At 30.8% G+C, this 23313-nt stretch overlaps 1 long non-coding RNA gene across 1 annotated transcript; it reads left to right on the forward strand.

Annotated features, from left to right (window-relative positions):
- The first annotated feature begins 352 nt into the window (after positions 1–352).
- LOC109119129 (uncharacterized) lies at positions 353–1559 on the forward strand. Its single transcript, XR_002026347.1, has 2 exons — positions 353–625; positions 714–1559. It is a non-coding gene; the product is annotated as an uncharacterized lncRNA (long non-coding RNA).
- Positions 1560–23313: the final 21754 nt, after the last annotated feature.

Here is a 23313-nt window from a genome sequence, read left to right on the forward strand (position 1 = left end):
TAAATGAAGGCCTTGAAGTTGGGTAACTTAGAAATATGATATTGAACTTTTGACCACGTTTACTCTGAGGATAAACTTCATGTTTAATAAATTTTAACTCTTTTACTTTAAACTTTAAAGGTTTACTCATAATCCACAAACAAGCGAAATAATCTTTTGCATAAAATAAACTATATATTAGTGCATTTGATCGCTAGATACAAGCCCAAGCCCGTTATTATTGAAATAATTTATTATTACTTAATATGTATCAATACAAATATAATTTTACAACTCCCGAAAGAATAATACTATAAATATAGAGAAACATACAATCCATTATTGTACACTCCTCTTTTTAAATTTAGTTTTATACTATTCATAATTGTTTGTACGATAATGACATAAATAGAAGTATATAAGCACCACAATAAATAAGCATATAACAAGGATTTCAATTTCGCTGTCTATTCATCATGACTTTTTTAAAGTTTGTTTCCAAATTTTAGATGGCTGATGGTGAGGATGATGAAATCTCTCCTCTGTATCAAGCACCATTTATAGGAAAACTAAGTACCTTTTACCGGGAGATGGCGATGAAACTTAAACTACCTAAGTTTTACGGTCATCCACTTAATTTCCTAAAGTAAGTCTATCATAGTTTTATCATTTAGACTTTTTATTTTCATATTGTTCCTCATACATATTATATATTTTCATGTTCTTCGTTCTAGGTTAATGGAGATCAGTGATCAGATTAGGTGGCTATGATCGTGTAAGCCTTCTATTTTGCACTTATATTTGATTAGTTCTCGATTATAGATTTTACCTTTTTAATTGAGTCAAAAACTACAGAAGATATTTTTAACTTCAAAAAAATGTCCTCACTTAATTGAAGCAATGGGTCAATAATCGAGTGTAATAAGTCAAGGAACTTTTTTTTGATTAACCATGACTTTATGTGGTCATTTTTGTTTTAAAAAAAATTGCGGCTTATTTACACGGCCATGTGTAAGGCATCCATAAAGGGATAGGTTTATCTTTCCAAATATCACGATGTGAACCTCGAGTTGTTAGAGATAGTATTCTTAATTTTTCTTTTAAGAGATAAGTAATGTAGCTCTGTACTTTCTAGTATAATTTAAAAAAATCAAGAGGTGGTTGTGTATTTTCTTTTGTTACTAGGTTGATTAATTAATGATGCAATATGCTATGAGTCTGTGAGATGAATTTTATGTCATTCCTATATACTTTTGATGGTGTACTAATAAGCTACTTTATCTTTGTAAGTAACTGAATTGAAGTCGTGGCGGCATGTGGGAGACTCCTTTAATCCCCCACCCCCCAAGTGAGCATTTATTTGGGCCTTGTTATTTCTGTTTTTCTGGAAATTTGATAAGAATATTTCTCATTGCTCGTCAAATATAAAATTCCCAATATGCAATTTGTACGGGAGATGTTGTCTGTTATTGTTTTAGTGATGATGTGCCATGATTTTGATGTTTATTTATGTTGTTTTGTGAAATGCTGCGATATATTTTGGGTACATGAAATAGGAATAAGCTGCTTTGTTGCTAGAATACATATCAGATGGTGGTAGAAGAACATTGTTCATGAACTATTTAAAACCTTAATATCTACTCCCGTTCTTTCAAATGTTTGTCTTGTTTTGACTTGACGTAGTCTTTAAGAAAGTAAATAATTTTTTGAATCTTATAGCCTTTGATAAATCTAGCTTTTGGTCCAGTTATTTTACTTAAAATTATAACAATTTTTTCAAAATTAAGAAGTATATACATTAGGAAGAAACACCATGAAAGGAAAAGTAATGATTCATATAAATCACTTAGTGAGAAATGTCACGAAGAAATCCAATGAGTAACATAATCTTGTTATATAGAAAAGATCAACTATTGCCTTTGTTAGACAAATCATATAGCTTTGCGATTTCATAGACTAAAGAGGTTATCAAATTAATGGTAATTGTTGTGAACATATGTCACCTCGACGTAACTCAACTCCAGCTCGTGAGCTTCGGTTTTTCCATTTCCATATGACGAGTCAAATTTCGCTTCCCTTTTCCGCTGTGGGATTTCTTATCATTTCTTGTACGCCCATACCTCAACCAAAGTGTGAGCCTTATAAATGGGGACCCAATATTGGTGAACAAAAAACTGGATGTGTCTAAGTTTAAGACCATATAAATATATGACACCTGAGTCTATCTCAATCTCAAAAGCTAGCTCATGAGGGGAGGTTTGTCCAAGTCCATATAAGAAGTCTAATTCTCCATTCCTCTTCCGATGTGGGACTTTTAAACAATTACAAATGAAACAATGAAAAGGAATTGTGAGTTAATGTATGCTCAAGGTTAGAAATATCATAAAAAAATTTAAAACGAAGAGACCCTTAATTACATAATTTTAAATGGAAATTAGTAATCAAATTTATTATAAGATCTTTTTATCCGTTTGAGAAGATTGTATACTGCAACTCGAACTCGAGCAGAAATGCATTAGCATTTCTTCCTAAGAGAAGCGTGTATACCAATTTCACCATAGCGGGCTATGTTGAACTCTGAATAACATATGAATACGTAATTGTAGAAATTGAGTAATCAATTTTAGTTTAATAATAATAAATAGATCAATGATAATAAAAAGTTGTTCAAAAAAGAATTTTAGGTTGAAGCTTCATTTTAGATTTGAGTTTAGATAAATCAAAGAAGAATGAAATGTACCAATATGTCCTTTATCTTGTGGTTTGGAACATGTCATGTGAGTTGTGAAACTTTGAAATTAAGAATTGCCAAAAAGGGAGGAGATATTCTTTTCTTTGAACTTGGTAACTTTAGAAGGAGACCTTCTTTTTATAGCAGATAGAATATTAAAACTACTAAAATAATAATAGGAATAAAACATGAAGTGCTTTTGCACAAATATCTACATATAATCCAATATCAATCTATAAGCTTAGTTGTTCGGACTCTACTTGTGACACGCTAAAATTATGAATTGTCAAAAGAGGGAAAAAACATTTTTTTTCTTTGAACATCGGAACTTTGGAAAGAGGCATTCTTTTTAAAGCGGAGAGAGAGTATTAAAACTACTAAAATTGAAAATACAAAGAAAACACGAAATGCTTTTGCGTAAATAACAATATAGTTTCCAACATCAAGCTATAAGATAAGTTAGTATGACTCTTTACGTTTGGTGCAACACCCGTGTCTAGATGACATGGGTGTTCGATCCGTGTCCAATTTGGTCAACCGATTTTGGGTGCTTTGACAAAAATTGATGGAACAAGTGTGGACACTTTAAATGATTGTTTTAAATCAATACAAAACAAAGGCGAAATTGAAGAAAATTAAATATCTTTTATCTAGAAATTTCTATGTCAATCCTTTTCTGTTAATCTCCTTCTATATTATTCTCAAGTAATTTTGAAGTTTATTTGAGTTGTTTTTGATGTGAAATGTTACCATATATTTTGGGTACATGTGAGAGAAATAAGTTGTTTGGTTGCTATCAGAAGGTGTAGACGAAAAGTTGTTCATGAACTATATAAAATCTTAATAACTATTCCCATTGTTTCAATTTATTTGTTTGGTTTTGACTTGAAATAGAGCTTAGAAAATGTAACGACCTGTTTAGTCGTTTTGAGCAGCAGATTTTATTTCTGGAAAACTGCCTGAGACGACGGACCCCACGACGGACTGTCATGGGCACGATGGACCGTCACAGGGTCTCGTTTCAAAACACTAAGAAAATCTGAAATTGGGTACTGAAAATTGACTCTCTGAACTTCGTAATGAAATGGCAGGACGGACCATCACAGACTCTTTGGTGGAAATTGAGTCTCTGAACCTTGCGACGACCTGCAGGACGGACCGTCGCAGGCACGACGGGCCGTCGCAGGTTGCGTAATTCCAGTCTGGGTCGAATTTCTTGATACGTTTTAAGGGACATTTTTGACTATTCCTACTTTAATTATAAATTTAGTGGGTTAATGTTAAAAAGTCTAATTACTTGGGAGGTTAAAAGAGGTAACCTTAAGTTAATTAGTGGGTTATTATTGCCATCTTTTATTCTTAATTATATGCTAATTAGGGTAAAAGAAAGAGGGTTTGAATAAAGAAAATAGAAAGAACAAAGAGAAGGAAAGAGAAACGATAGAGAGAGGATCGAACAAGAGGAAAGACACAAAGCTTGGGAAATTGCTTGCTTGATCAAGAATCTTCGGTGGAGGTAGGTTATGGTTTCTCTTACGATATTCGTAGTAAACTCTTAATAGCGACTGATATGTATTCATAATATTGTAAACCCTGCTATGTGCTTAATTTTATGCTTGAATGAATGTAATTATATAATTGTGATTATATAAGCATGATGAAGTTATTGAATCCCAAATCTTGCAAAACCCTAATCTCTTTGTTAATGATGAGGCCTTGGTATAAAAGAAGGTGTGATGAACTAAAATAATGAGATTGATGATGCCTTGGTAAGAAAGAAGGCTTGATGAATTGATAGAAGAAGATTAGGGGATCGGGTGTCACAAACCGACACGTAGATTTAGGGGATCAGGTGTCACAAACCGATATGTAGATTTAGGGGATCGGGTGTCACGAACCGACACGTAGATTTAGGGGATCGGGTGTCACGAACCGACACGTACATTTAGGGGATCGGGTGTCACGAACCGACACTTAGATTTAGGGGATCGGGTGTCACAAACCGACACGAAGATTTAGGGGATCGGGTGTCACGAACTGACACGTAGATTTAGGGGATCGGGTGTAAGGAACCGACACGTAGATTTAGGGGATTGGGTGTCACGAACCGACATGGTGCAAACTTTGCAACAGGAGGAGCAACAATTAGAAGAATAAATGAGTCGTGGTTTGTTAGCCCATTTCCTCTTGATATTCAAGTTGAGCACTACACTCAACTTAAAGAACGAACTACCTACTTGTACAATCAAGGTTCGACATTCACTGTCCCATTTTGCTAATAAAATAAACAATCTGAATGAGTTGTGGGATTTTGTAGGGAAAGAAGAATCAGCTGATAAAAGCAGGCTTGCCATACCTGTGGAGTTCTCCAATGCACTATACACAATAGATATAGGACAGAATGATATTTCTGTTGCTTCTCGAATGTTGCCAAAAATGGAACAAGTTGGAGCAATTATACCGGACATAATCAACCAGTTTGCTGCACAACTTCGAGTATCTTCTATCTTTAAAACTTTTTTTGGAAACTTGATCACTTTTAATATATTTATTTAACATAATATTGATATAAATGATAATAAATAAAAATTATATTGATAATTAATTCTTAGGTGTTTAATATGTTGTAGGACTTGTACAAGAAAGGAGCTAGGAAATTTGTGGATTCATAATACAGGTCCAATTGGTTGTTTGCCAGTAGCCACAATCAAAATTAAAGATCCAACAGCAGGGTACCTGGATTAACACGGATGCATCAAGGATATGAATGATATAGCCATACTGTTCAACAAACAACTCTTCCATACGTTGACCAAACTCAGGATAGAGCTTCAACATGTTAGGATTGGAAATAAGCAGATGTAAACGCGGAAACTAGCAAAGCAAACCTCAAAGGACCACGAGTAAGAAGATAACGAGAAATATACCAAAAGACACAGAGATTTAACGTGGTTCGATCAATCGACCTACGTCCACAAAGAAGATGAGCAATCCACTATAAATATGAGTGTAAAAAATACAGAGGGAAACAACCTCAACCAAATCACTCGAAATACATGGGAGGTTCACACAAGTGATAACATATCAAGCTTGTGACCCATAAATTCTCCCCCTAACCAAAACTCTCAAAGTTCTTAAAACTACATTGTGAATGCTAATTAAGTTAGAAGGAATATGCCTCTATTTATAGAATCTTAAACCTTTCCCTACAAGAAAAGGATTAATCAATCCAAAACTTTTTCCTACAAGGAAAATCTATTTATGGTAAGAAATTTAGGGCAAATAAAACCCAACAAATCTCCCCCTTGGCCTGAATTTCTGACAAAATAAATTTGTCCACCTTCTTGACTTAATCTTCAACAACTTGTTTCTCCTCTCCATAATCTCCTTTGCAAAATTTAATGTCTCAACACAGAAAACCTCTCTAATATAGCCACAAACCTGCAGATGCTCAAATTTCCATTCTTCATCATTCAAAGACTGAGGCTTATTAGAAGCAAACACAGGTAAATGCATCTTCTTGACAAATAGAAGATCTTTCATCTTGCCTTTCCAAATATGATAGTTACTACCATTTAAACACACCATTTTGCTCATATTTGCCTCCATCATTCAAAACGACAATCAACAAGTGTTATTTGTTAGTGCCTTGTCTTTCCCTACACAACAAGCTGCAATAACTTACGTTGATTTGTACAAGGCTAAGTATGAGTTAATCAGCAACGCAAAGAACCAAGGTAATTAATTCCTTTTTGTGTATCAAATTATAAATCATACTCAAACTGTTAGCTTACAATATCATATCAAGACCCCGCGTGACTTAACTTTTAAAAAATATATTTCTAAAATATATAGTTTATAAAAAGTTAATTTTAGCAATTTTTAAATTTTAACTTTAAAATTGAAAGGTATGGAAGTATTACTTTTAATTTTAAATTTTTTTAAGTCATTATTAACTTGTTTTAAATTTATTTTTTTATTTTGTCAGATAATTTTAAAAGTTCAAAATGACTTTAAATAAATTTGATCAATTTTTAATTCAATTTAAATAGATTTTTAAAATTTGTAATAGATGGTTGAAAAGATTTAGATAAAATTGAAATTAATGACCAATGAAATTTGAGTTGAAATTGCACCATATTTTAGTTGGTGCGCTAGGGGGACCCGTAGGAGCACACAAGTGGTACAGTGAAAATGGAGAATCCCAATAACTAATGCATGGTTGAGCTTGAAGGACCATTATATTGGAGGATGTCATCTATTTACAAAAAGAAAAGGTTTTGGAGTTCAAGTTAATTTTAAGCATTTCATTTCCTAGGTGACATTTAAAAATGACATGAAATTTAACGGTGTGCATTTAAAAATTGAATAAGAAAAGAGTTCAAAAATTAATTTTTTATTAAATATAAGTATTCAGTTGATAAAGTCATGAATAGAATAATCTAATTAACAATTTGAATCAATTTAAGAGTGTTCTATGCCATTCCACCAATATAAGTTTTGACACTACTTTTTTTTTATCATTTCATGTGAAATGATTTAGATCGCGGAGATTAAATTCTATTTGTCATTTTATATAAAAATATTTTTATCACAGGGATTAAATTATTTAATTTTCTATGTGAATTCAATTTATTATTTTATTTTTTATATAAAAGTAAAATTTACATGTAACTCAAAATATTTTTAAAATAATACAAAAGAATCTCAATAAAAAATTAAATCTCTTTTATCTTTCCGAATGGTAACTTAATCGCATAAAGTTATAATCTAATTAAGTAAGTATAATTTAATTTTTGAAAGTACTATAATATTATTCGTCAAACAGCACAGCAGCCCAATGACTAAAATATTTTATCTACTCGTAGAAGAAAGTGAAACCGGTGAAATAGACCACTTTGTCAATGTGTTAAAAAAGATATTTAAATATAATTGTGTAAATGAATAGGTCACATAAGTGATAAAGTAAAGAGGAGTGGTAAATGGCCAGAAAAATGTGGCCAGATGGTTAGAATAGTGAAAAAGATTATTAGTCTTTTCCTTCAAATAAATTATTTTTTTGATATTTTAAAAAAGAATGAATTTAATTATTTTGATAAAATCAATTTTCTATGTTCTATGCTTTATTACTTTTTCAACTCTTTTTCTTTTTGTATTTCATTTCTCCTTCTTTACTTTTTTTTTTTGTTATAAAAAAATTAGAATATGGTGAAAATAAATAATTATATTTAAGCATTTTAATTGATTAAATTCATCCTATAAATGAAACAATACATGAATTTATTTATTGTAACTATTGGAACTTCATTAATGTAAAATATTATTTTAAGAACATAAAGAAAATCATAATTTCCTCGGGAGAAAAAGCATAATTTATTTGCTTTAATGTCAAATTTTCTATGTATATATAATTTATACATTAATTTATTTATTTTTTTGTAATATGACTCAGTTTTAAATACGCTTCCTATATTTAAAATTTAAACATTTATACTTTATGTACTATAAGAAATATACACATGCAACTCCAACTAAGTTTATCCATAACTAATTATATTAAAATATAATTATTAAATAATAAACTAAAAATATATTTAAAAAAATGTTTTTTTGACGTTATTCTTACAAAATTAATTAGTGTCGATACTATAAGTAATAAAAAAATTTATGATTTATGTACGTTTTGATGTTTATCATATATAAAGTGTTTTGAGTTTTGCATGACTTTTATTGAAATATTTTCAAATTATACTTACAAAATTATTTAAATATGTACTTTAAATTTATTTGAACACAACTTCATAAACTTATTTAGTTAGAACTCATATTAATAATAATAATAAATAAGTAATAGTTCACATATTATCATGTCAACATAATATAAGGGTGCAAAATTATCACATATTCAATATGATTGTTGTTAAATAGGATCGACATTGATGAATATATGATTTTTATAATATTATGATATTTGCATCCCCAAAGTGTTTCAAGTTTTGATGTCGTTATTAATATAGCTTTAGATTATATGTTAGGATATTCAAATGAATAGCCTTAATTTATTTAAACATAATAATTTATAAAATTCTATATTTTTAATATTAATAACAAATATGATTAATGATTAATAAGTTATCAAATTGACTTAATATATTGCGGATACAAGACTATAATTAATATTAACACGTTACTCTCTGGGATTCTCAGCAATATACAATATAAGTAAAATAAATATGGATTCTGAAATTTACAATTGAATGATAATGATTAATACGATTTTTCACTAATTAGTAATTGTTTATACATCGTGTGTGTTTTTCTTTTAGAAAAATAATAAAATAATCTTAGACTTAGATAGTTTAAATAACTACTAATAGTAACGCGATTTTTGTAGTGATGCCTTGAATTAAGAAAGTTATTTCTTATTATATAATTGTCTTAATGTCAAGGTTGACTACTCTCTTTTTAATATAATACTAACATTGATATATATAGAATAATCAAATAAGATATAGAATATTTTTTACATTTCATTAGTATACGACATTGTTTGTTTGATCTTCATGATAATAATATTGTGTAAATTATGTTGAATTATTATTAGGAGAAAAAGATTTGATATACTCCTTAATTTTGTGATATAGAGATAATATATATTCCGTAAAGAAAAGGTCACATATACATTTATTGTTACATGAGCAAATTAAATAATTTATATATCCTCTTTTGACTAACGAAAGTTATACTTTAGATTTTTAGTTTATTTATTTTAGTTATTTAACCAATCACATAAAGAAAAGTCAGGTAGTTTTTTCACGTGATTTTATTTTTGAGTTTTTGAATTCAATGGCTAATTTTGTCTTAGTTATCTCCCTTATGAATATTTAATTTTTTGCTTTCATTCTTTAGTGTAGAAAACATGAGAATTTAAAAGAAATAAAAAGAAATAGTGAACAAAATAAAAAATAAAAAAAACAAACTAAAATTAAGCATTTTTTGCAGTTATATTGAATTTTATTTTGTAGTTGTAAAAATATTGATGCATCTATAATAGACTTTGCAAGAAGATAAGTGAAAAATTAAATTTGATCATCAACATAGCATGTCAAAATTAGTAATGGAATAAAACAAGATAAAAAATAAATAAAAAAGACTAAAATTCATTATGAAGAAGATCAAATATAACTCGAAATATTTTGAGAAAGATCAAATATACCTTTTATATTTATATTTATTAAAAATAATAATAAGTTTTTCACTTTCATCAGCGAAAAATGATTTTGAGTCTTCAAACACACCTCAAAATACTACGAGAAGGGTCAAACATACCTTGTATAATTTTTATTTAATTTTAAAATACATAATTTAATTTTCTTAAAACATAGTAATCAAATATGTAATTTAAATTTTTAAATATGTAGTTTAATTTTTAAATATGTTGTTGTAAATATGTAGTGTAATTTTTTAAAATATAATAACAAAACATAAACTTTAAATATGTAATTTTTCAACATTAATGTGCAGTTATCTTGGGTTGTTGTTAAATAGGATCGACACTTATAAATCATATGATTTTTAGTATTTTTTTAATGTGTTGTTTTCTATCGATTCTAATGTATTTTGACTTTTGATTGTTATTATTGAATTATTTTATATTATATATAAAAAAATATTTAAAATGTCATTTAAATCATTATTTAAATAGGTATTTTAAATTTATTTATATAATAACTGCAATAAAATTACTTAATTTTACAAACTATTAATCCGTTCAAAACAAATATTAATTTGAAAGAAAAAAATAATATTGTGACTACAACTATGTATACTTAATATTTTAGCAGATCATTTAATAGCAAATATTTTTTAATAAAATAACAAATAATACTAATAAAGAAAAATATATATGTGATGAAACTAAATCTAGTTCATGTTAAATTTGTATTGTCATTGTCGTCGGAGAACTATAAAGATGTTTTTCTTTCAATTTTTTTGATAAAAGTTTATTTTGAAATCATAAAAAACTCTTTTTATCCTTTTTATGTTATTAAAAATTTTTAATGAAGCACCATCAAAGTTTTTATAAAAAAAATTGTATATGTATCTAGTACTGAAATAATAAATAAAAATTAATTTTAATGAGTCTTTTTTGCGTATGACATGATTCATATGTTATCGAAAATATGAAGATAATCACATAATAGAGAAAACATGATGGTAATTTTAGTTTTGTTCTTATTTCGTTCACATAATTTTGAGTATAATTGGATAAAATATATTTTTATCAATAATTTTTTCTAGAAAATCAGTGTATAATAACAACTCCTTTGAATAAATAAGAGTAACTTTTTAGCCAACTCAACCAATTTCATATTTTTATTTTGTATATAAATATTTAATATTTTAATTTAAATATAAATTATCTTTTTGCGATTAAAAATTATAAATTAAAATAGATAATTTAACCTTAATTCTGTTTTATACTTTTAAAATTTTTTCTTATCGTTAAGGAATAAGAAATGAAAAAAAAAAATAAACTAAAAGGAATAAGTATAAAGGAGGAAAATTGAATTATGTTTTTTTGGTGATTTTTTTTTATTCTTTTTCCATGTTTAACTAAGAAATCATCAATAATTAATCTCACTAATCATTTTCAATGTCTTGAAAATATAATTGAATAATATATTTAATATTTAAGTTAAAAAGTAAAAATATCTAAAATTAAACTAAATTATGTGTGAGCATATTATTTTACCATTTTAATTAAATTCTTATCAAACTTTTCTGGCCAAAATTTTTTTTCGTAAAGTAAATATGTTTGGTGTGTTCACAGGATTCGAGGAGGATCTGCTGTGGGGATCATGAAAATGGAGAGGATGTTTGGTGTGGGAATAAAAAAAGATTAAATAATGGAACAGAAGTATATGCAGGATCTTGCAACAACCCTTCCACTATCATCAGCTGGGATGGTGTCCATTATACTGAAGCTGCTAACCATTGGATTGCTAATTACATTCTCAATGCCTCACTTTCAAACCCTACCCTACCCATAACTAAAGCATGTCATCCTCTCCATTAAAATAATAATAATTCTTGCAACACCATGTTCTATTAAATACAAGATCTTATTGTTTATATTTAAATATTTATCATTTGAATATCACCCTGTCATATGTATTAAAGTATTACTACTTTAATATTCTCTTTGTCTTAATTTATATGTTTTAATTTTTTTAGTCTGTTTATAAAGAAAATGGTACATGTTTATATTAAGTAGCAATTTAACTTTAAAATATCTATTTTAGCCTTAATGAAATAATTTATAGCCACATAAATTTCTATCATTCATTTATACCACAAGTTTTAAATTTTTTTTTTATTTTTTATATTTTATGCTAAGTTAAACTATGTCATATAAAATGTCGAAGGAAATAGTAATTATCCTTTAAAATTTGACCAAAATTATTATCATTTTTTTTAGTTTTATGAATGGTTCCCCTCATCTTCATTTGAAGTTGAATTAGTACCATTTAAGAAGGACCGTCTGACTGGGCAATTAATTAAATGGGATGGAGTATGGAACTCATTCATTTGAATTGAATCAAAATTTTAATATTGGATTAATTTTGAATTTTAGATTTGTTAATTAATTTTGGATTAAACTTTGAATTTTTGATTTGGTAATCAATTTTGCTTAAAATGAAGTTCTCTCATGTGAATATTGTTTCATTATGATTAGTTAAAATTTGTAGCTAAGTGCGTGTGCATGATGTGAGTGTAACATAATGAATGTTGATTAATTAGTTCTAAAATTGGTTGTTATGCGAGTATGTATTGTTGTCTAGAAGTTTTAATCTAAAATCAGTAGTTGTAAGCATTGATTTAACTCTCTAACATCATTTTGACTTGAGAAAGCAAAAAGGAGTTGGGTAAGACTTCAATAGTGAGGACTTGAGGACTTGGTGAAATTTGTCTATGGATTTGAGCTACAGATTGGACAACCTGACTAATTTCTCATTTAATGTTATATGCTAGTTATAGTTAATGTTTGATGTTTTATTGGTAATGGTCTTAAACTTCGAGATAATCCAATGGATATATGTTTGATAGTTCGAGAGATTATTGAATATGGCATAGACAGAATCCTATTCATGTAACCAACTGATTTGTTTTCTATTGATCTCTGCCTATTGTGTATAAACCTCATAAAATTGTTTTATTGGTAATGGTCTTAAACTTCGAGATAATACTCTAATGCATTTATATCATATGATTAAATTGCACTTATCTAACGGTAGACTATACAAGTTCTCCTACAATTTTTAGATTATTCCTACATTTGTCATCTATAAATATAAAAAATATCGGAGCAAGCAAATCACGTGACATACAAGGAATGGGCAAAGTAAGATTTGGGGGATCAACTTCTTTAGGGATGAAAAAAAACATTTTTTACTCTTTTTTTTAGAAGAACAAAGGTGAATGATCTTTAGGAAGGATATGTTTTTTTAGTACAAAATTTCTTTCTTTGAATGTAAAATAAAGGGCCATGCATCAAAATATAAGATCATGACTATTTACTCATATACTTGTGTGGTGTAATCTATAAAAAAAAAATTAATTGTCATTTACTTGATCTTTTTAATGACTAAATTATTGTACTATATTAATTGATAATAGAAGTTATTCAATTTGTCCTTATGATTTTATTAATTACTTATCTATGTTTATTTTTTGTAAGGGATATGGAAGATGAAATATATAAAACCACATCTATTTCAATATTTTCTGAAGGGGTGTACAAGATTCAAACACGATGAATAATTTGGAATAAAAAAAACTTATAATTAAATTATTAATATTTTCTTTAATTAACAGAAGAAATAATGATATAAATGTTTATCCTTATTTATTTATTTATTCTTTTGTCTCATTTTTAGAAAGACTAATTCAATGTTTCAACTTTTGATAATGTTTCATATTTTAAGTTATCACTTCGTTGATGTATTCAAATCTCATTTTTTGAAATAATTAATTTGTTAGAATTCGATACTTGATATGATCCGTTAATAATAATAAAAATAATAGTAATTATTAATTGTAGCCTTCATTTTATTTTAACTAACTCTAAGAAGTGACCATCAAATTCTTTTCATTTTTCATTTTCTTCTTTTCTCTTAACTTTGTAGGCAATTAACATAAGAGATAAGAATATAGTGTTGGGAAAGACAAGGCACTAACAAAGAATGCCTGACAGGATAACAGCGGAAGAATACCCAAGTCTATACTTTCCCTTCTCGATTTGAACCAAGAGAAGACAAACAACCACAAGCAATATAATAGTAAGGCAGCAAGTAATTCAACCAAACAAATATAACAAGACAATAATAAACTAATCACACAAGACACCAAGATTTACGTGGAAAACCCTTCGATGTGAAGAGTAAAAAACCACGGGACCAAAAGCCCCACTATAATCCCCAAGAGTTACAATATTGTTCTCCAAAATTGGCTACAAAACAAGTGTCAAACAACGAGCAACAACAAAATAAGATTGCACCAAATCTAGAAAATTAAAGGAGCAAAATCACCAATTTCGCAGCTACTGTTCACGACAGCAAAACTGAAGCTGAAGGCCACCAAATCCAACTCTGTCAGTTCCTAATCAAAGATTGAGATGAATATAACATGCTTTCCAAAAATCAGCTCAATCGGACAAGAAACGAAGCGGGAATCGCAATTTGAAGTTGGCTGTTAGGGCTGAATTTTTGACTGCGAAAAACTGCTCTTTTTCTCTCTTTTGGCTGCTGAAAAAAACTCTCTGTGTATGTGAAAATAAGACCTAAAATAGGCTTATATTTGCCTAATAAGAATGGGCCTATGGGCAAAAATGGGTTGGTCCAAATTGGGCTTTTATTTATCCACATAGGAAGGGAAAAAGACCCATAACCCAACAATTCTCCCCCTCACGACTATGTGGAGGAGACCGCCATCCCGACGACCATGCAACAATCTTCAAACTTCCCTCTTGGCAAAGCTTTAGTCATCATATCAGAACTATTGTCATTTGTATGAATCTTTTCAAGCTTAAGCAACTTAGAATCCAACACATCTCGAATCCAATGGTATCTCACATCAATGTGTTTAGACCAACCATGGAACGTAGAATTCTTGCCAAGATGTATAGCACTTTGACTGTCACAATAAAGCACATACCTCTTTTGAGCACAACCAAGTTCCCCCAAGAATCTCTTCATCCAAAGCAATTCTTTACAAGCTTCAACGATAGCAATAAGCTCAGCTTCTGTAGTAGATAGAGCAACACATTTTTGCAACCTAGATTGCCAAGACACATCTCCCCCTTCAAAAGTAATCAAGTACCCTGAAGTAGACTTGCGAGTATCAACATCACCAGCCATGTTTGAATCAGTATAACCACAAAGAATAGGCTTCCCTGTACCAAAACACAAACTCAGACTAAAAGTGCCACAGAGATATCTCATAACCCACTTCACAACATTCCAATGTTCTCTTCCCGGATAAGAAAGAAAACGGCTAACAACTCCAACAGCGTGAGCAATATCCGGTCTTGTACAAACCATCGCATACATCAAACTACCAACAGCTGAAGCATAAGGAACTTTCTTCATATCTTCCTTCTCATCATCACTAGAAGGACACTGTTTCGTGCTCAATTTGAAGTGCATAGCTAAAGGTGTACTGACAACCTTAGCTTTGTCCATGCTGAATCTGCGAAGTACTTTCTGGATGTACTTCTCTTGTGATAATACCAATTTCTTGGCCTTTCTATCACGGACAATCTGCATGCCAAGAATCTGTCTTGCTGGTCCTAAATCTTTCATAGCAAAAGACTTACTCAACTCTTGCTTCAACTTCTGAATCCTGCAAGTATTATGACCAACAACAAGCATGTCATCAACATAAAGCAACACAATAATAAAGTCACCATCAGAGAACTTTTGCACAAAAACACAATGGTCTGAAGAAGTCTTCTTGAAGCCCTGCTGACTCATAAAAGAACCAAACTTCCTGTACCACTGCCTGGGAGCTTGTTTCAAACCATACAAGCTCTTCTTCAATTTGCAAACATAATTCTCTTTACCCTTGACTTCAAAACCTTCCGGTTGCTCCATATAAATTTCTTCATCTAAGTCACCATGGAGGAAAGCAGTTTTAACATCCATTTGCTCAACCTCTAAATCTAGACTTGCAGCCAAGCCTAGAACCACATGAATGGATGGCATCTTCACAACTGGAGAGAATATCTCATCAAAATCAACTCCCTTTTTCTGATTAAATCCCTTGACAACTAATCTAGCTTTGTACCGTGGAACTGGATTACCATCTTCATGTTTCACCCGAAAAACCCACCTGTTTTTCAAAGCTTTTCTGTCTTTAGGTAACTTAACCAAATCAAAGGTATGATTATCACGCAAGGATTTAATCTCATCTTCCATAGCATCAAACCACCTTTCTTTTTCTTCACTTTCCATGGCCTCATCAAGACTCTCAGGTTCTCCCCCATCAGTCAAGAGTACATACTCATTGGGAGAATAACGAGATGAAGGAATTCTCTCTCTACTAGATCATCTGAGAGAACTCTCTGGAGCATCTATAATTGGTTGTTGGACAACCACATCATCTTGCACTGGAGCATCAACAACATCATGCCGGTCATTCTGAACATGATCAACATCTTCATTATCAACTTGATTTTCATCATTATGAAGATTTTCTTCCGGTGCGATAGTCAAAGGAACTGGATTAACATCAACTAAGCTCTCACTACTCTGAAAATCAGCCTTGTCAGCTTTGTCAAAATCTTCAATTGTTTGGTCTTCAAAGAACACAACATCATGGCTTCTAACAAGTTTCTTCTCAACAGGATCATAGAAACGATAGCCAAATTCATCTTGACCATAACCAATGAAGATACATTGCCTAGTTTTAACATCCAACTTTGACCTTTCATCCTTAGGAACATGTACAAAGGCTTTACACCCAAAAACTCTAAGATGATCATAAGAAGCATTCTTACCAGTCCAAACTCTGTCAGAGACATCACCATCTAAAGCAACAACAGGAGATAAATTGATAACATAAGCAGCAGTATTAAGTGCTTCTGCCCAAAAAGAATCTGACAGCTTAGCATCTGAAAGCATACATCTAACCTTCTCAACTAGAGTTCTGTTCATCCTCTCTGCTAAACCATTTCACTGAGGAGTCTTTGGAGGAGTTTTCTGATGGCTAATACCCTGCTCTCTGCAATATCTATCAAAAGGACCAATATACTCACCACCATTATCTGAGCGGATGCATTTCAATGTCTTCCCTATTTGTCTTTCAACCAAGGCCTGAAAACTCTTGAACACATCAAGTACTTGATCCTTGGTCTTCAAAGGAAATACCCAGAGTTTGCGAGAATGATCATCAATAAAAGTCACAAAGTAAAGTGCACCACCATGAGATCTTACCTTAAAAAGACCACACAAATCAGAATGTACCAACTCCAGCAGATCAAGCTTTCTTGAAGGCGGATGACTCTGAAAAGAAACTCTTTTCTATTTACCGGCTAAGCAATGAACACATTTCTTCAACTTTGCTTGTTTCACTCCATAAAGCAAATTTTTCTTAGCCAAACTATCAATCCTCTTCTCGCTCATATGACTCAGCCTTCTATGCCATAACTCTGATGAAGTATCATTCTCCACCAAATTTACTGAGTCTCTGGAGATGGAGCCCTGAAATACATACAAGTTAGACAACTTGTCACCACGGGCCACAACCATCAAACCTCTAGTAAGCTTCCACTGGCCAACACCAAGTGTATTAACATAACCCTCATCATCAAGATATCCCACAGAAATCAAATTCAAGCGAACATCTGGAGCATGCTTGACATTATTGAGAACTAGTTTGGAACCATTGTTACTTTCCAAACAAACTGTCCCAATGCCAATAACTTCAACTTCATGATTATTGCCCATTTTCAACATTCCAAAATTACCTGGAGTATAAGAAGAAAATAATTCCTTCTTTGGCGTGACGTGAGAAGTAGCACCAGAATCCACAAACCAGCTAGACTCATCACGAACAAGATTAATGGCATTTGCATCACAAGAAACAAGAAGATCATCATTAGCAACAACAGCAACACGATTTTCATTATCGCCTTCTGTCTTTTGTTGTCTCATATCTCTCTTGTGCTTGTAACAATATTTCATGATATGCCCATTCTTGTGACAATAGTCACATGTAATATTCTTGTATTTAGACTTTGACTTGCTTCTACTTTTACCTCTATCATTCTGACCTCTGGACTTGTTTCTCCCCCTATCTTTAGTAACCAAAACATCGGAGTGTGAAGCTGAAGAAGATGAGGCTTGAGATCTTCTTCTCATTTCTTCATTCAAGACACCACTCTTAGTATATTCCATGGTTACAACACCAGTGGGAGCAGAATTAGTCAAAGAAACTCGAAGAGTTTCCCAAGAGTCTGGCAGAGTATTAAGAAGCCAAAGTCCTTGTATCTCATCATCAAACTTTACACCCATTCCGGACAGCTGGTCAAGAACACCCTGAAAATCATTAATATGATCAAAAATAGGAGTGCCCTCTTTATACCTGATATTCATTAATTGTTTCAATAGGAACAACTTGTTGTTGCCAGTCTTCGAAGCATAAAGTGTCTCAAGCTTGTCTCACGAACTTTTGGCATGTGTCTTATTCACAATATGATTTCTAACATTATCTTCAACCCATTGTCTAATATAGCCACAAACCTGCAGATGCTCAAATTTCCATTCTTCATCATTCAAAGACTGAGGCTTATTAGAAGCAAACACAGGTAAATGCATCTTCTTGACAAATAGAAGATCTTTCATCTTGCCTTTCCAAATATAATAGTTACTACCAGTTAAACACACCATTTTGCTCATATTTGCCTCCATCATTCAAAACGACAATCAACAATAACCAATGCTCTGATACCACTTTGTTGGGAAAGACAAGACACTAACAAAGAATGCCTGACAGGATAACAGCGGAAGAATACCCAAGTCTATACTTTCCCTTCTCAATTTGAACCAAGATAAGACAAACAACCACAAGCAATATGATAGTAAGGCAGCAAGTAATTCAACCAAACAAATATAACAAGACAATAATAAACCAATCACACAAGACACCAAGATTTACGTGGAAAACCCTTCGATGTGAAGAGTAAAAAACCACGGGATCAAAAGCTCCACTATAATCACCAAGAGTTACAATATTGTTCTCCAAAATTGGCTACAAAACAAGTGCCAAACAACGAGCAACAACAAAATAAGATTGCACCAAATCTAGAGAATTAAAGGAGCAAAATCACCAATTTCGCAGCTACTGTTCACGACAGCAAAACTAAAGTTGCAGGCCACCAAATCCAACTCTGTCAGTTCCTAATCAAAGATTGAGATGAATATAATATGCTGTCTAAAAATCAGCTCAATCGGACAAGAAACGAAGCGAGAATCGCAATTTGAAGTTGGCTGTTAGGGCTGAATTTTTGACTGCGAAAAACTGCTCTTTTTCTCTCTTTTGGCTGCTGAAAAAAACTCTCTGTGTATGTGAAAATAAGACCTAAAATAGGCTTATATTTTCCTAATAATAATGGGCCTATGGGCAAAAATGGGTTGGTCCAAATTGGTCTTTTATTTATCCACATAGGAAGGGAAAAAGACCCATAACCCAACATATACATATGGTAATTTGTGTTTACAATTATAGTATTTTAAAGTACTAAATATTGTCACTTTTATTTTATTTGGAGAAGAGATACTTTGTTGTCATATTTTAATTTGTTATTGGTATCCAAGAGTAGATTTCAAATATTTAAACTATTTTTTATTTGAAAATGAATGATATTCGTGTAACTCAATTATAAAACTACTTTTAATGCAATAACAATTTGAAATAATTTATGTTGATTTAGATGGATATACGTGCAACACACCTGTTCAGAATTTTTTTTTTGTCTGTGTGTGTGTATATATATATATATATGCTAGATTTTTTTTGGTTGAGAAATCAATTCGAGAGTGATCTCAATGGTCAATCCTTTTAGTTTGATTCCGACCTCTAAAGTTGGATTATTATTTTGCCTATGCCTTGAAAATGGAACATAGTTGAGTGTTCATAGAAAATGACGCGGTTGGCAGAGATTGGCTTACGATCGTCTCTAGTTGATTTTTGAATTCAAACTTTTCTACATTCATCTTGCCCAATTCTCTCTCAATCTAAGTAAGAAGAAGTCACGATTCTACCAAGGATAATCCATTTCGGCATAGCTTCTGGGCTTTTATCATCAAGTTTGTGATGAAGCAGTAGAAAATGTAAGAATTGTTATTATTATTATTATTATTATTATTATTATTAATTATTTCTTATTTATGGCCCAAGTTTACTTGTAATATTATAAATAATATTTATGTTTTCTTTTAGATTGTACAAAAATTAAAGTGATTGTTATATTAAGTAATAAATAATATGTGTCTACTTAGTGCAGTATAGTTTGTTAGTCATCAAAGTGGTCAAACTAGAAAATTAATATTTACACATATAATATTTATGTTCACTTTGCCTATATGTGGAGTAGAACAATTCATTAATTATTGGTACATTCAATATTCCAAGGGAGACTGGGTCAGAATTTTCAACATGATGCACGTATTACGTTTTTATAGTTTGTTAGTCACCAAAGTGGTCAAATTAAAATGTTTAAAATTATTCACATGCACAAAATTTTATGATATTATGTGTGTTTTGTATATTGATATAGTTTGTTAGTCACCAAAGTGGTCAAACTAGAGAAAATTAACGTCCACACATATCATGTATATGATCACTTGATGCATGTATTATGAATCTATAGTTTGTTAGTCACCAAGTAGCGAAACTAAAATGTTTAAAATTATTCACATGCACAAAATTTTATAAGATTATGTATGCATTTATATTCATATAGTTTGTTAGTCACCAAAGTGGTCAAACTAATATGGTTAAGAAAAATATGCACTCATAAAATTGTCATTTGTCTATGAAGGTTAATTAAATGTCTATGTTAAAAAATAAATAGATAAATTGACTTTCATTATTACTAGGACTTAAAAAAGATTTACCCAAAGGTGAATCTATCATTCTAAAAATAGTGAAAATTATGAGGCAAATTAATATTTTTAGTCAAATATATATTGTATATCCAAAGATGTCGAATATGTTTGATTAAAACTATTCAATTACCTATAAAAGATAAAATGACATTTAAATTATGATAATGTGTCATAGTATCTACCCAAAGGAGAATTACGATATACTTTCGCTTTACTGAATTCACATCATTTTTTGATTTGTGAGCATGTTGTTAGGACCGAAAATAAGCAGGTGCAACGCGGAAGCTAGCAAAGCAAACCTCAAAAGACCACGAGTAAGAAGACAATAACAAATATACCAAAAGACACAAAGATTTAACGTGGTTCGATCAATCGACCTACGTCCACAAATGAGATGAGCAATCCACTATAATATGAGAGTACAAAATACAGAGAGAAACAACCTCAACCAAATTCACTCAGAATACATGGGAGGTTCACACAAGTGATAACGTATCAAGCTTGTGACCCATAAATTCCCCCTAACCAAAACTCTCAAAGTCGTAAGACTACATTGTGAATGTTGATTAAGTTAGAAGGAACATGCCTCTATTTATAGAGTCCTAAACATTTTCCTACCAGAAAAATGATTAGTCAATCCAAAACCTTTTCCTAAAAGGAAAATCTATTTATGGTAAGAAATCAGGGCAAATAAAATCCAACACATGTATATCTATTTTGCAGTAATTTCTCTTCATTCGCATGCTTCGTCTGTTACTTTGTTCAATGGATTGAACTTCTCTGAATGACATAAACAAGTCCAGTTCCACTTAAGTGTAATGGATTGACTTGGACAAACCCACTGTCATTACTGATAAGAGCAGTGATGATGAAAAATCTTTTCATAAATTATGGGAGCGCTCTAACAGATTGAGCCTTATGTTCATGCAAATGACGGTTGCTAACAACATTAAAATTACTATTCCACAAACAAAAAGTGTTTGGGAATACCTGAAGTTTGTGGAAGAACGTTTATGTTCTGCTAATAAGTCTCTCACTGGTACACTAATGACTGAATTGACGATCGTGAAGTTTGATGGGTCGTGTAATATGCAAAATCGTATCATTGAGATGACTTACATTGCAGCAAGATCTCGAACCTTGGGGATGATAATGGATGACACCTTCTTATTTCAATCTATTCTGAGCTCATTGTCTCTTGAGTATGGACCAGTCTAAATTAATTATAACACTATTAAGGATAAGAGGGATGTTAGTGAATTGTCCAGTATATTTACTCAAGAGGAGTCAAGACTTAAGAAACAAAGAGGTCATTCCATTAATCTCATGGGTCAAGAAGTTGGTAAAGGACTTAAAGTGAAGGTCAACAAGTTTAAGAAAAATAAAGCACCTGCTAAAGCTCCATAGGATGCTCATAAGGAACTCAAGGCTGATGAGTGTCGTTTCTATAAAAAGGAAGTACACTATCAGAAAAATTGCTTGAAACATAAAGCTTGATTTGAAAAGAAAGACACATTTAGTGCCTTTGTATATTTCAAATGAAATTTAGTTGAAGTTCCTAATAATACTTGGTGGCTTAATTCTCGTGCAACTACTCATGTATCCACTATGTTGTCGGGATTCACTACGATCCAAACTACGAATTCAAATAAAAAAAATTCATATTTCTTGTTCATGGGAAATCACATGAAGGCTAAAATTGAAGACATAAGGACTTATCGTTTGTTCTTGGAGATTAGACATCACCTTGATCTATTAGACTCTTTATGTTCCTTCAGTTTCTAGAAATTTGATTTCCCTTTCAAGACTTGATGTTTCTGGATTTGATTTTTAAGTTTGGACATGGATGTTTCAATTTATATAAAAATACTATTTTTATATTTATGATGTTCTTATTGATGATTTATATAGATTGAAACTCCATAATAATTAGACATAGTTCACTAAATGAAAGTTATGATAATTTGTGGCATAAATATTTGGGACATGTATCCAAATAAAGATTAAAAAGGTTAGTAAATAATGAAATTCTTCCGAATATGAATTTTATCAATCTTGATATATGTTTGGATGCATTAAAGGAAAGCAAACCAAGCATATCAAGAAAGGTGTCACAATGAACACTTAGCTTCTTGAAAATTATACACACTGATATTTGTGGACCCTTTGATGTTCCAGCTTTAGGTGGAGATAAATATTTTATCACCTATATCGATGATTTTTCACATTGTGAATTTATCTATTTGCTGAAAGAAATCTCAAGCAGCGAACACTCTCAAAGTGTACGTTAAAGAGGTTGACAGACAATTAGATAAGAGAGTGAAAATTATTAGGTCAGATAGAGGTGATTGAATATTATGAAAAGTATAACGAATCAAAATAATGTCCACGTTCATATTGCAAAATTTATTGAGAATGGTGAAGTTAGTGGAA

The sequence above is a fragment of the Solanum lycopersicum genome, chromosome 12 (genome assembly GCF_036512215.1).
Source record: "Solanum lycopersicum chromosome 12, SLM_r2.1".
NCBI classification, from domain to species: Eukaryota; Viridiplantae; Streptophyta; class Magnoliopsida; order Solanales; family Solanaceae; genus Solanum; species Solanum lycopersicum.